Raw genomic sequence first — 14,057 nt, 5'->3', positions numbered from 1 at the left:
CAATACATGGGTTAGCATGGAACACAAACTTGATTTCCTGCCTGGAACTCCCTGCCTGGAACTCTGTTTTGCAAAACTGGTGCAAGACACAGAACTCAAGCAGCATTACACTACTTGTAGCTACTTGTAACAGCAGTGTTCGACGTCCTCGCAGGAGAAAGTCTCCCGGAGTAATTTTGCTGCTCCCAGTTCCTTCTTTCTGGAATGTCAGGTTCAGAAATGAAGGGTTAGCCTACAGAAACTCTGGGGTTATACTGTCACCAATTTTAAAGCCTGAAAAGTTGTTTTAAAAGTCCATATCTTTCAGACATGGCTATACCCAAAATCATGACAATAAAGGTAAATATCCAGCATCATGGAGTTTTGCTCATATAATATAATCCTCACAAATTAAGCTAGGTAAAAATCTATTTAAAATATATCTCATGTATTAGACCACCACAGTTCCCTGTCATACTGTTGAAGAAGACGAAACCTAATAAGCACACACACACAGACCCCCCAAAAAATCCTGAGAGTAGGGTGCATATGAAAAACAGCAAATAAAATAATGTAAAATTAATAGTTTGTTCAAGTTTGTTTAGTTGCTTTTTTTTTTCAATTGAGAGAGTAGACTTGGCTGGCTGTAATTATATTGCAGGGGTCATTACCCTTATTTAATGGAAGTTCTCAAGTGCTTTTATGATGGGGCTGTATCATAACAGATATACAAAAGACACTACTTCCTTTTGCAGTCACACAAGATCCCCATCTACTCTGCAGAACTGCATGAGATACCATCCTGTAAGCACACAGTGTCTGGAGCAGTGCCTGCTCAACATGATCAGCCAGCTGTCTTAAGGCAGCAAGAATTTCAAAACCCTTCAATGAACAAATATTTAGAGCATCCATGTCTGCTAAAATGTTTTCTCACTACATTTTTCAAACCCACAGAATAATTTTCAGAGTACAAAGGCAGCAAAAGGTCTCTAGAAAACAGCATTCCAACATCTCTACTTCTTTTAAGCTCTGCAAAACTCATACATGCACTCTCATACAAACTCACACATGGTCATGAATGTAATCTATCATAATTTGTCAGGGCAACACAAAGCTAGGGACAGAACTATGAGCACACTAAAGTGTCATTCACTTTTGACCTTTGCTGCTTAGAAAAGGGCAAGCAATTTCCGGTTCTGCTCCATTAGGAAAAACTTTCACGAAGAAGGACAGAGCTCTGTTAGGACACCTCAGACACACTCCTAAGCCCTGCTCCTGCACAGTGGCAGTACAGCACCACGTACAGAAAAAAAAAAAAACAAAAACAAAACACGGGGACCAAACCATGCTTTGTTTTCTCTAGCTTTGCCTATCAGGTTTTCTGCAAACTGCAAGATTTCAGAATTCCTTCTCTCATGTTGATTATCTGATTTACAACAAAGCACAAGTTTATATTACAGCCACTCCTTCTCTCAAGGCATTGAGTTTCTTTCACCCAGCTGCCAATTTTCACAAAGCTTGGAGGAACTGTGTATCTTCATGATAGCCAACTTGCTGTTCATAACAATCAATGAAATCAGCATTTTAGGATAAGAAGGCACAAATCCAGTGAGAGCACTGCTTAAAAGATAGCATTAGGCTGACAAGAGGACGCTGCAGTGACAATGCAGTATGGAGAGAAGGACTCTTTACACAATATATTTGCATATAAGCCAAGTACTAACTGGCTTTAAATAAGCTCTCTTCAGTAAAATACTGACAACAATTAAACATTTCCAAAATTGACTTAAGTTGAATATAGTCCTGCGGTCTGGGAGTCTTGGTTTTAACAATCTTATATATTATGTTCAGTCTTAGATATTTTTTTTTCATGAATACAAAAACTAAAATCTCATTTATTTTTGTCAGAGAAGAGGGTTGATATGATGGTTTTCCAATTCCTATATAATCATTCTACTAAAAAGGAAGAAGCTCTAAGGGAAAAAAACCAAAGATTATAGATGTTTTGTAGTCTGTGACTACATACAAAATGTTACTAGTGCTATGACAGGGGGTTTTTGCATACTGGTAATTGGTTAAAATCCAACTGTACAATAACTTAAGAATGTATTACATGTATAAAATCCATAGCAGGATTCTATCAAATAGGAAAGTAAAACCTGTGCTTTTTAAGAGACACTGAGGGATGCTCTTGTAATATTCAGACAGCAGGTATTAGTTGTGGTCTAGCTATGAAAGAAGCTCAACAGATTTATGTCCAACAACTCCTGTATTATAGTGTGACTTAGTGCTGGAAGGAAGTAGATTACTTAATACATGAATCACTGAAGTTTATAAAGGAAGATTTCATGTCCTTCACTGTCAGCACTTGACATCCTCATATATCCATATACCATTATGACACTACTTCTCTGAGTGGTGAGAGTAGGCCTGAACAGATTTGTAGTCCAGAATTTTAGGATTAACTAGGAAGACAATATAGGTATTCCACAAAGTAATCCACTTCTGCACACGTTGTTTTGTTTATTTTTTCTAATTGCATTCTTCCCAAGAATGCAGAGAATGGATCCAGAAGGAGACATCTGTAAACTATAGCACATTAGGAAATTTTAGTGCATTTGGAAGGAATTAGTAGAAGTTAAACTACTATAAAAAGTCATCTAATCCATTTGTGAAGCACATAAAATTTCAGATAGCTGCATACAACAGAAGGTCAGATTGTTATAATGTCAAATAAAGTACATTACACCTTGTTAAACTGGCATCCATTAAGGACATGGCCTAAAACAGCAATGAGCTACAGGGAAAATTTCATACCCACTATACTGTACAAATTCAGTGTGTAAAGCATCAGCCATTTAAGTTTCCAAATTGACGAGACTACAGCTCCTGTTATCAGAGCACACTTGATGTAATCCCCCAAACATGTTTTATAGCTAACAAAAAGGTAAACATGTCTATGCAGAATTTGACTTGCAGACTAGCTAGACTGCTAAGTTCCAGTTGCTATGTGTTGGCCAAAATCTGTCACACTAAAACAAGCATTGCATAACACGTCTCTCCCAACCTCTGAGCTGTGCTCTGGTCACCTAAATTAGGAGGCAGAAGACAGGAACTCAGAATGGCTTGGGAATTAGTGGCTTTGGAGATGAGACTGAATATGTATTCTCACTTTTTGGCAAGTTGCCGAATTTAGGCAACTTTCTTTTGTTAAAGACCTACCCAGAATTCTCAAATGTGACTTCACAGATCAAAAACTGTATTCATCAAAATGTAAGATCAAAACTGTATTCATCTCTATCATAGAAGGGAGACAGTTAAAAGCAAAAAGCATTTTTGCTCAATAAATCTTTTTTTTCTAAGCTTAGACAGTATTTGTTTTACAAAACCATCTGAAATAACATGACATCTTGCGATGTATAATTATTCATTTTAACTAAAAACTACCAGGTACTTTATGACCACCACTATCACTCAATACCCAAGGGCAGATTTCAGAAATTTTTTGGCTTACTGACCTGTTTGACTTGAAGCTCCATCAGAGATAATAAAAGTATAACAGAAATAATTCTTCTGGTTTCTAACTGGTCTTCATATCCCATAATTATCTTCTACTTCGTGAAAACATGGAGCATTACTTCTACCTAATGGGTCATTTTCTTCAGGGTAAGTGGCAAATGACCTAGTATATAAAAAAATAATTATATCTGCATGCTTCTTTTTCTATGTCAGAGAAATGACTGGGAGGACACTTAGCAGTGGTAGTTCTGAGCATGTAGTCACGACATTAATTGTTAATGACAGCACTAAGTGACAGTGGCACTTGGATGAAGCAGTTACCTGCATAATAATCATTGTGGTGCATGCCACTGGGTTCAGTTAGCAATACACTCACCAGTTTATCTGGTTATCACTCTACAAATCAAATAAACTATCTTTCAGCCTTGACACTTCTACTGATACTACCTATTCAGAAGTATGTATCTCTGAAATCAATCTGTATTCATGCCTCTACAAGGGCAAAATATTGATTATCTCGCAGATGGCACAGGCAGGAGAAAGCAAGCAAAATTTTCATTGGTTATTGAAATGGAGGATTGGAAATCAGACTGCTTTTTGATAAAGGACAACAGCATGAAAATGTTTCCATCAGATGCAACACTTTTAATTTTGGGCCTACCAATATGGAGCAATGAAGCACTTTCCATGAGCCTTTGCCACATTTCTCTGTTGCTCCAGAACAGACATCCTCCTTTCCCACTATGTTGCAAGCACCCTCAAACAGCAAGGGTTTTGCACACACAGGTACACACTGGTAGATACCTGCAAAAACCAGCACAAATATTTGCTACAGCTGACAGATCATATCAAGTTTTAACTGGAACAGTAAAAACGTTTTGTGTGAGCTATGCCAATTTTCTCTCACTTGTGAGCAGCTACAGTGAACAAGTTACATCTTAGCAAGTATTTTCCTTCAGCGCCTGTCCTCCTTTCAGAAGTCAACCAGCCAGTTTTTACTTAACTTTTCCTAAAATAATCTATCAATAATATTTTCAGGCTGAGAACAGACACACCTTTATTTGGTTTAAAACTAAAGGAACACAAGAATAAAGCAGCAGCCAAAAAGCCATCAGACAAACAATTTTACATGTAACTAAAGCTAAGCTTTGGGGTCATCCTAGGGGCTTTTGCTAACTTAAAAATCCTATTCTGGTCCACCTCCTCCTCTCCAAGTAGCCTTGGAAGGGAAACAAAGTCCTTCAACCTTTTTTTGGTGAAGTTATTCTTAGTAAAGGATGACTTTTGGGTTAATCTGATAATAATAGAAGCTAAAGGCATCTTACTTAGAGAAGCATGCTTTATTCCCTTTTCCCACACTTGTATTGTGTAATTTTGTTTACTCTCCTAACACTTCAGCACTTACTACAGAGATAATAAAAAATAAAACCCATATGTGAATTCCAGTCCTCACTTTCAGGAGTACTTTCAATTTGTAAACTATGGATAATTTAATTTTTAAAAGCATGAGCACTGTGGGGAGCAGGAGCAGGCAGATCTCCCCTACTAAGGAAGGCAACACAGCTTATATGTTGCCTTGCTTTACAGGTTGCTTTACTTACAAATCGGGCCAAAGTATTCTGCAATCCTGATTGTACCTGAAGCTTTTCCACACTGTTGAGCTTATAACCTTGTTCCAGAAATCGCTGTGTGGCCCATGGGACAGTGCAGCACAAACTACACCTCCAGACATGCTGCTAAAGCCCTTCCAGCCTGACCTGTTTCAGGCACATCTCTCACCTGACTTACCATTTTGTTTAGCTGCTGACTCTGTGGGACTGACATGCAGTGCATGGCACTCATTTCACATGTAGCACAACCACAGCCTGCCTCATTCAGAGCAGCATGCAGAGCACTGCCTGGGTGAAAGATGAGAGTGATTTCCAGACTACTCCCGTTTTCCCCTTCTCCTCCCATTTATTTGGTGCCCATGTTCAAACAGGACCAGTCAAATATGGCATTGTAATTTGACAAGGAAAAACCTATGCTGGCTGTGGCCGACACTGTGATTCGCACTGCATACACATGCAAGTTTTTGTCATTTTACTCTTAAGTAACTTCTTTCCTTGTTTGCTCTGGGTGCAGTGATGCCAACACGCTGTAAGAGGTCAAGGTGCTGAGCAGTGCCTCAGTCCCTGGCAGACACATATGGCCCAGGTGAGCAGAGGGGAAAAAAACAGTCTAGTCCTTGAGTTTATCCAAAGAGGATCTCCAACATTTTCACAACTGGTGTTGCACTGCAAAAATCATGCCCACTTTACCTTTTTGATATGTTTTAAACACTATTGTAAAAGTAATATCAATATGCCATATTTATGATCTTCAGTTCCTGCCTGTGGTGGGGCAAGATAACCACAAAGTATCCTCACACAGTGTTTTTGGAGGGAAAAGGAAAATGCTGTAACCTTCTACTCCTGCATCCATAGATGGTGCAGAAAATCTGGGAAGCTGCACTGACAGCTCCCTGTGAACACAGTACACCTTATCATTCCTATGGAGCCAGTTCCTTCTCAGCACTCTCAGGCTGGTGCACCAGGGTGTGCATCCCTGGTGCACATCCTGGGCACAGGACTGAAAAGAGAGGGAAGGAATCCCTGAGTATTTAATGTTTGTTACCAGCTGGCCTGGCCCTAGCCTGTCTTTGGATACTCCCCCTGATTCTTCCTAAGGCACTCATCCAACCTGTGCACCAGGGCTTAGTAGTGGGGGCTCCAGCCTTGACAATACTGAGCACTTTTTGCTTTTCTGGACCTGGCAGCTTTTAGAAAAGCCTCTAGAAAAGGGCGAAGAACAGATTTAATTGGCACCAGAAGGGAGGTACGTATCCCACTGAATCCAGACATTCAAGGAGTGGAAGTGGGCGTCCCATTTAATTTTCTATACATGTGTCTTGTGGAAAATGCCTTGATCACTTTCTGAAGCTTGGGTTGGAAACATCTCCCCAGGCAGGGAGCAGAAGGCTATCCTCCTGTTCCCCCTCCCTAATGGGGCTGCCCTGTCTTGTTATGACCACAGCAGAGTAGATCTCCATCTCAGATTTAGAAAAGCTTGAAAGGTCACTGTAGGATGTAAGTTTTCTTGGCCAAGCTCCTAGGTAATTTGCTTACCAGAAGTTACTGGCAATAGGGGGCTTCTTTGCAGGGCAATGGCTAAAAAGGTATCTTTTGACAGAGTCAGAGAGAGGCAATCTTCTAGTGGCTTAAGCCTGACTCCAGCACCCAATTAAAGGTTATTCCAGAATCCTTCCCAGGATTTCCCTCCAGGAAAATGGAGGGAACAGCAATTTTAGCTTGTGCCCCAGGATCTGCAACTAGTGGAAGCTGTCCATACCTCTCCTTTATGCCTCAGTCCAAATCCATGGAAGCAGATTTGATGTATTTACCCGCTAGTATATTCACCAATAAGCACTGGGGAAGACTTTTTGTCCAGGTTCACAAGCTGTGTTATAAGCACCACTGGCTAATATCTGCATTCAAATAAGACCCTTATAAGCAGAGAAGGGGATAAGGAAGATTGAGTTGGGGCAGGATAAGTGCAAGAAGAATGTCACATGGATTTGAGACTGGTATTTTCCCCAGGAGAACCCCAAGTACGTGTACACTTAGTACCACACTTCTGTACCAGAAGTGCCTTAAGGGATCATAAGACAAATGTGAGAACACTGTGGCACAGAGATCCCTTTCTAGGGTGTTTCTCAGAAGCAACTAAAGACAGTGTATATGATGCTGTGATGTCTGCAAGGCTTTTCTTCTGTGGAAGGAAATGTAACTCTGCCTGTGAAATAACTTGTGAATTACTGGCAAGTTATTTTTCTTTCCAAAACCGTATGACCCAGAATCCCAACAAATAAGCCATGGATAAGAAATAAGAGATATATGGTACATTTCTTCAACAATTCTGGAGAGAAAGGGGTTAAAAATTGCTGATTCAGGAAACCTTTACTATTGATATACCAACCTTCATTAGCTGCCCCTCCTATTGTTGTTGTTTCTGCAAAATTACATGCCTTTTTAATACCTTGAAAGAGACTCAAATCTGCAACGCGAAGTGCGACATTCTAGAACGTGTTTCCGAATCACAACAGCCTATTAAAGACTGATTAATTAGACAGTAGTAATTGTGGACATGAGGCAAAGAGAGTCTTGACAATCACATTTAGCTTTGGTTCTTCTCCATCGTTTTGAAAATTGCCACTGTTTAACATTTTGAGAATAATTTCTGAATGTAATTCAAAACAATTTTTAAAAAGCTACTATTAACCACTCACTCATTTATTCCCTTTAGTTTTAAAGCTTAAGTTGTTATTTGCTCCTTTTTCTGTAGGTTAGAACAGTTTCAGATCACTCTTTTGAAGACAGTGTTGTTACCCCTGCTGAAGGAGAAAACACAAATCAAAGGTACTAAAAGGCTCAAACACCACAGAACAAGCACACACATATCCATTCACTGTTTCCAAGTCAGCCCTTTAAAATGGATATGATAAAACAAAAGATTCAGTACCTGCACACTGTTCTTACAAAATGCTTTGGCTTGATCTTCATGTAATATATAAGTGTACTTTGTTAAAAAAAGAAATTCAGGTCTCAGCATGCACCAACTGTTTTGATTTGCCAAGTAATGCTTACTGAGCAAACTGCATTAACACATCATATTTTAATTGTAATTTTTTCTTCTTTCTTAACCATCTCCTCCCACTATAACCATGCACAGATCTCATACTCTCTGCAAACAATGGAGAAAGACACATTTGTAATGGTTTACACTACTATTACAATGTAATTTGTAACCTTCAAAGATAGATATGTGTTTGGAACTATTTTAGGGTGACTCCAGACAGCAGCAAAATAAATGTCAGAGATAACTCAAATCTTCGAAGGAAAAATGTTCTTTTTTCATTCAAGCTTCAAATACGCAAACTAATATTTTGCTTAAAAATAAACATGAAAATGAGGTATGCTTAAATTGGATTAAAGAGACACATGCTTGTGGGATTGGACCCACAAAGTCCACACAACAAGAGTTCTCTGCTTCAAGTAATTTCTTTCTATTGATTGTTTTTTATTAAATCAGTTTTAAGAAGACTTCCTCTTCAAGATAATTTACTACCATGCAATAAATGCAGCTTCTTGGTGGTAAAGGGTACATTTCAGAAGGTTTTTTAAGTACATGGATTTAAACATACTGCTGGACTAAACAAATCAAGTAAAAGCTGATCAAGTAAAACTATACCAAGGCTGTGAAGAAATGGTTAGCAAAATAAAAAAAAAAAAGAAATTCACAGAATTTATCACATTTAAGTTTGTTTTCACACTTGGAGAAGTTAGTCAGCTTTATGTTGTGTTTGAAGGACACAGAATATTCTTTCCTAAAATAAGCATTTATTCAGAGAAGGGATTAAAAAACCAAAAACCAAACCAAAAAACCAAACACTTCTTTCAGATGGAGAAAAAATGTCTTTCAATTAATTTAGTAACAGACCTAAATCTTCAATGGAATTGTTGCAACAGGACACACACATTCACTAATCCGAACCAAAGATAAAAAAACCCTTTAGCACCTTGTACTATATTTCCAAGATTTAATGTCTGAAACTAATTCCTCAGGTAGACACTGGTTCTAAAAAATTGCAAATTTAATTTTACTCCCCAGCACAGTGGCTCCAATGACTTTGCTGTATCTTTTCAGGGTGACTCTCTGGCTGCCTTTAAAACCAGGAGGAAGACTTCCAGTTCTCTTAAAAAAAAAATCAAAAAGGAAAAAGAAAAAAAAGGGAAAAGTAAATTTTAGAAATGGAAAAAATAGAGTAATATTTCAGGAACAGTTTGCCTGAAACCAACTCACTAAACACATTTTCTCAAGACAAATAATGGACAATGAAGAAGAGAGGGGAAAATTAAAAAGTTCCATAAATGCTTTTTTGTATCGTACATGTAATTTTCTAAAAAAGAGAGACCACCCAAAGACACATAGGTTTACTCAAATAATAAAATATAATTGATTATCATTTTGGAAAAGAAGCTTTTAAAAGCACAACAACAAAACCAAAGGAAACTCCAAGGCCCTGAAATGCAATGAAATTTTCATAATTTCAATAGGGGTTTATATCTGCAAGGACCACTGCTGGTCTACTACCAAACCTCCCCTCCTCCCTAAAATAGCATTTTTTAAAGTAGGAAAAGCAAAAGAATATACATTGACAGAAACCCACCCCCAAGTCCTTGTTTCTTCTGTGCCTCACTAAGAAGGAACAGGATTTTCATAATTTGTCCCGGCTGAAATATTAATTTCTCCCACATTCAGTCTCCTCTGAGGCACCAAAACAGACAACAACCAGCTCAAAAGCCTCCACTCAGTGGAGAGGACCGCCCCACTGGAGCCTCTCACTGCCACGGAGCTGATGCAAGCAGAAGATGTGACCCAGGGGCACAGTACCAGCTGGGTTTCAGGCAAACCCCAGGCACCAGCAAACAAAGACCAGAAACAATTCTCGTGACTGAGGGAAGCCAGGGGAAAGCCTGATTCATGCACTGGGCTCTGGGATGAGAACATGGGTAATGCCCCTGGCAGCCAGGAGTGAGGAGCCTGATTTCCACTACTACTGCCTCACACCACACCATGTCCTCCACACTGGTAGTGCTGCTCTTAGGAAACTTCCCCTTCCTGGTGGTGGTTTCTCAAAATACCTTTATTTGGCATATTGCTTTTGATGAAATCTTTATTAGCATCTTCCTGTACAGCAAGACAGGCAGAGAACGTAATGACCCCTTCTTTTCCACAGCTTTATAATAAAAATTTCCTGTGAGCTTCATACACTTTCACAACTCTTATCTAAATAATTTTCCAGAAATACTGTTTTCTTCTTTTTATTTAATTCTCACCAAAGAAAAACACACACATATATTATATTTGAGTGAATGTAAGATATAATTCTGCATTATAATCAGTTTATCAGTCAGTTCATGTGTTTTTGTATACAAGTCATTTGTCCTGTCACTGAGGTGAGCACTGAAAAAAAAAAGTAGCAACAGTAATTCAAAAACACGGGTGTTCTGGTGCAATGACAAGATTAGATCCCTTGGTTTTGCCTAAATACAACAGAAGATCAGAACTTCCCAGACCCGAGTATCAATCAGAGTTTTGGGTGCACAATAAATGTAACTCCGAACCCCAGTTAATTTATTTAGAGGGAGGAGTAGGGGAGAATACGTCTCTTCTCCCCATCCCCCATAGTTAATTGAGAATAATTTAAGTGTCAGACACATTTATTCTTAAAAATAAGAACATAATAAGAGTGGCCACATTTTCCTGAGTCCCATTAGTTTGTGACAACTGCAGCAGGTACATTTTATTCCAAAATGAAATAAAAAATCTATAACTTTTTAACTAATGTTATACACTAACATAATCAATGGTGCTGTAAGTTTCCAAGCAGCCTAAAGTCAAATCTAAAGCCATGATCAAAAGACCTTTTCAAGCTGACAAGCAACAGTTACAGAAAGACAGCAACATTCTCAGAAGTACCTAGTCTTTAGAGAACTGAATCTTAACAAGAAATTATGTGCTTTGCAATCATGTAGCTACCCAACAATTTTAGTATACTATTGGAGGTTTATATGTAATGCCTGCTTTTCTAAGAATAAATTTGACCAGGTCAGCAGACAACTGGATATCTGAATTTAAACTTTTTTAAAGAAACTATCCTCAGGAAGTGTACTGAACAGAATCATGGAATATGTTCACACATGAACAGATAAAATTACTGGTGCCTTTCAGTTGTTAGCTATGCAGTGCCTGCTTTTATTGTTTAAAAAGTTATTTTTGAATACAGTGTGAAAGAAAAAACTTCACACATTTACAGCAGTGCCCTGCACTCTTTCCAGAGATCGCTTATTTGGAGTCTTAGTCAAACTATTTACATAGTAAAGCCAATATATCTCTTATTAAAACGGTCAGGTCCAAAAATTGTCAAGGAATTATAAAGAAGTGGGAGACCTAACATTTTAGAAATTCTACAGAAATATTTCAGTTTTATTCTCTCCCCAAAGGTTTCACCCCCAGCCACAGTCAAGTCACAGCTTAATTCAACTCCAGAGGGAGAGGTCTCTATTTACAGCTCAGCACCAACTGTGTTTTCCAAAATGGGCAAATTGATACCAGTCATTTAAACAAGGTGAGTCTCAGATGGGATAAACTTTTATATCTTCAGGAGTCCTTTCACGATTTCTTGATAAAAACGTATTGTTAAAATGATATTCACATAATTGGTTTTATATTAATTCTTCTAATATTACATCTGATTGGTGCCTATTTTTCCTTTAAAAATATGCAATTACATCTGCGTAGCATATTCTCCTAAACACTTGAATTTTATTGCTCTGTAGGTAACCTTTTCAGGAAAAAAACATTGCTAAATCACTAAAAGAAGCACTTTGAAAACAAAGCACATATAGTGATTCAAAATATTTTTTAAAGCACATAAAAGTCACAAAAAAAGCTTGAATATTTTATCACCATCTGCATACAAATATATCAAATAATGTCTATATCACAAGTTTATGCCACAGTTCAGGGTTAGGTCATGTAAGAGGGATTGATTGGGATCCAAATACATGATATGGGCAAAGTAAAGATCACACTAACTGTCACTTTGACTGAAGAAAAAGTTTCCTATACATTTAACAGACTTTTCATCCTAAAAAAAAAATAAGACTCTGCCACTACTGAAGAAGAGAGCAAAATTCCTTTTAAGACTCCAGCACCTTTCAGAGTCATGTTTCCATTAATGTGTAAAGCTGCTACGCTGACTTCTTGCATCAATCTCATTATTTAAAAAAAAAAAAAATTGAAGCAAATATCAGTCTTCCTGATGTTTCAGCCAGGAAAGTAACATAAGCAAAGCAGCTAAATAAGTTTTCCTTTATATTTTACACCTTGACAATTTACTAACATCTGCATAAACTACCTCATTTTGTGAGCACACATGTACTGTCGTAAGAAACTGAAAGAACTACTTGCCAGAAGGAAAGCTGATTTTGGGGGGGTTTGCATGATTGGAGCTTTATAGTGCAGCTTTTTCAAAACATTTGAGTATTGAAAGTGCAAGTCTCTAAGTGCCGGACCCTAGAAACAGATAAATTTGCTTGGATTACACTGGGTACAAATCCCCTCCAAGAGTCCTGTGGCATTTTCTGACCTGCACATGGCAGCAAATTCAAATATATAGAGGAATGTTTTCAGATAATATTTGACAGAAGACAAAAAAGAAAACAATCAATGAAAAAAAAAAGTGACAACTTAAAACACAGTAAGAACTAGATCATTTTCCTATTAGTGAGTCGAAATCCTTGTCCAGATTCAAGATCTGAACAATCCATCACATCCAACCTCACACTCATTAAGGGAACAAGCAATGACATGTGCTTGCTCCTTGTATGGAGCTGTGTTGACATCAATCATTATTCTTTGCCTAAGTATTATGGTAGTGATGTGCAATTATTAGTAAAGTCAACGAGCTCAAAGCTGAAGGGGTGGAAAAACCATCTCCTTTTTGAATCTTGACAGAATACTTCTGAAGAAGGATTCATTAATTTTGCCAAAGAAAAACTCATGAGAACTGTATAGCCAATCCAAAGCAGAGTATAATTCAGAGTCAATAAAGAGAACTAAGTATCTTCTCACAGAACAATGAAGTGGCACAACTTCAACGAGAGAGAATGGCAGGAAACTATCCTGAGCAGTCCATATATTTGCTCCTTGATATTCACACTCCAATATCTATTCCCCCCCTTAGAAAGGCACTCTAATGAGAAGGGAGCAGGATTATGGAATTAGCTCTCTGTGCTCACGCAGAGCAGGAAAAGAAAAACAGACCTTCCTGAGCCATTCACCATCCTTTCTTAATTCTTTTATATTTCTCAGGATGAACTTTGCCGCCGGGAGGGTGGGGGGGAGGGACAACACGAAGAACTCCGAAAAAAAACATCCACCTTCCGCTTCTGACCCCGTGCCAAAAGCCTAGAGTAACCCTTGAACTGACACGGAGCCCTCTTGGCAGTCGTGCCTCCCACAACCCACCCAAGGGCAGCTGAGGGAGCGACGAGGCAGCGCAGCACCTCTCAGACCAAGCCTCTCCTCCAAAAGCGCGACTCCACAACACGGAGTGGTGTTGTGTGTTGGTTTTTTTTTTTTTTTTTAGGATATCCTCCCCGCGTATGAGCGGATCTTTCCACGCGCACTGCCAAGGTCCATCCTTCCCTCCCTGGCCGCACACACGGCACTGGGCGTGTAGCCGGGGCTCTATGTAACCCCGCCGGCACGGCTCGGCCCCGCCATAGCCGCTCCGCGACGTCCGTCCCGGGCGCTCCCGACCCTGCGGCAGCGGAGCGGGGATGCCTCCAGCCCAGGCGGCCGGACCGCCGCCCGCCGAGCCGCGGGCAGCTCCGCCGCGGCGGAGCAGAAAGTGAAAGTACCTGCGGCCGGCGGAGCCCCATGGGAAAGGCAAAGCCCGGCCGTCCCGCCGC

The 14,057-nt window shown here is 39.2% G+C and overlaps 1 protein-coding gene across 1 annotated transcript in view; it reads right to left on the bottom strand.

Moving 5' to 3' along the window:
* The window catches only part of ZC2HC1A (zinc finger C2HC-type containing 1A), a 69,076-nt gene that overhangs the window by 5,068 nt on the left and 49,951 nt on the right, over positions 1 to 14,057 (bottom strand). The window contains exon 10 of the transcript XR_001874318.1: positions 3,498 to 3,661. The gene's annotated coding sequence lies outside the window, so the exon portion shown is untranslated. The remainder of the gene's footprint in view (positions 1 to 3,497; positions 3,662 to 14,057) is intronic.

This window comes from Lepidothrix coronata, unplaced genomic scaffold (assembly GCF_001604755.1).
Source record: "Lepidothrix coronata isolate B3197 unplaced genomic scaffold, Lepidothrix_coronata-1.0 Scaffold36, whole genome shotgun sequence".
Taxonomy (NCBI): domain Eukaryota; kingdom Metazoa; phylum Chordata; class Aves; order Passeriformes; family Pipridae; genus Lepidothrix; species Lepidothrix coronata.
Note: the sequence above shows the minus strand (reverse complement) of the source record. Positions and strands in the feature narration are given on the sequence as shown.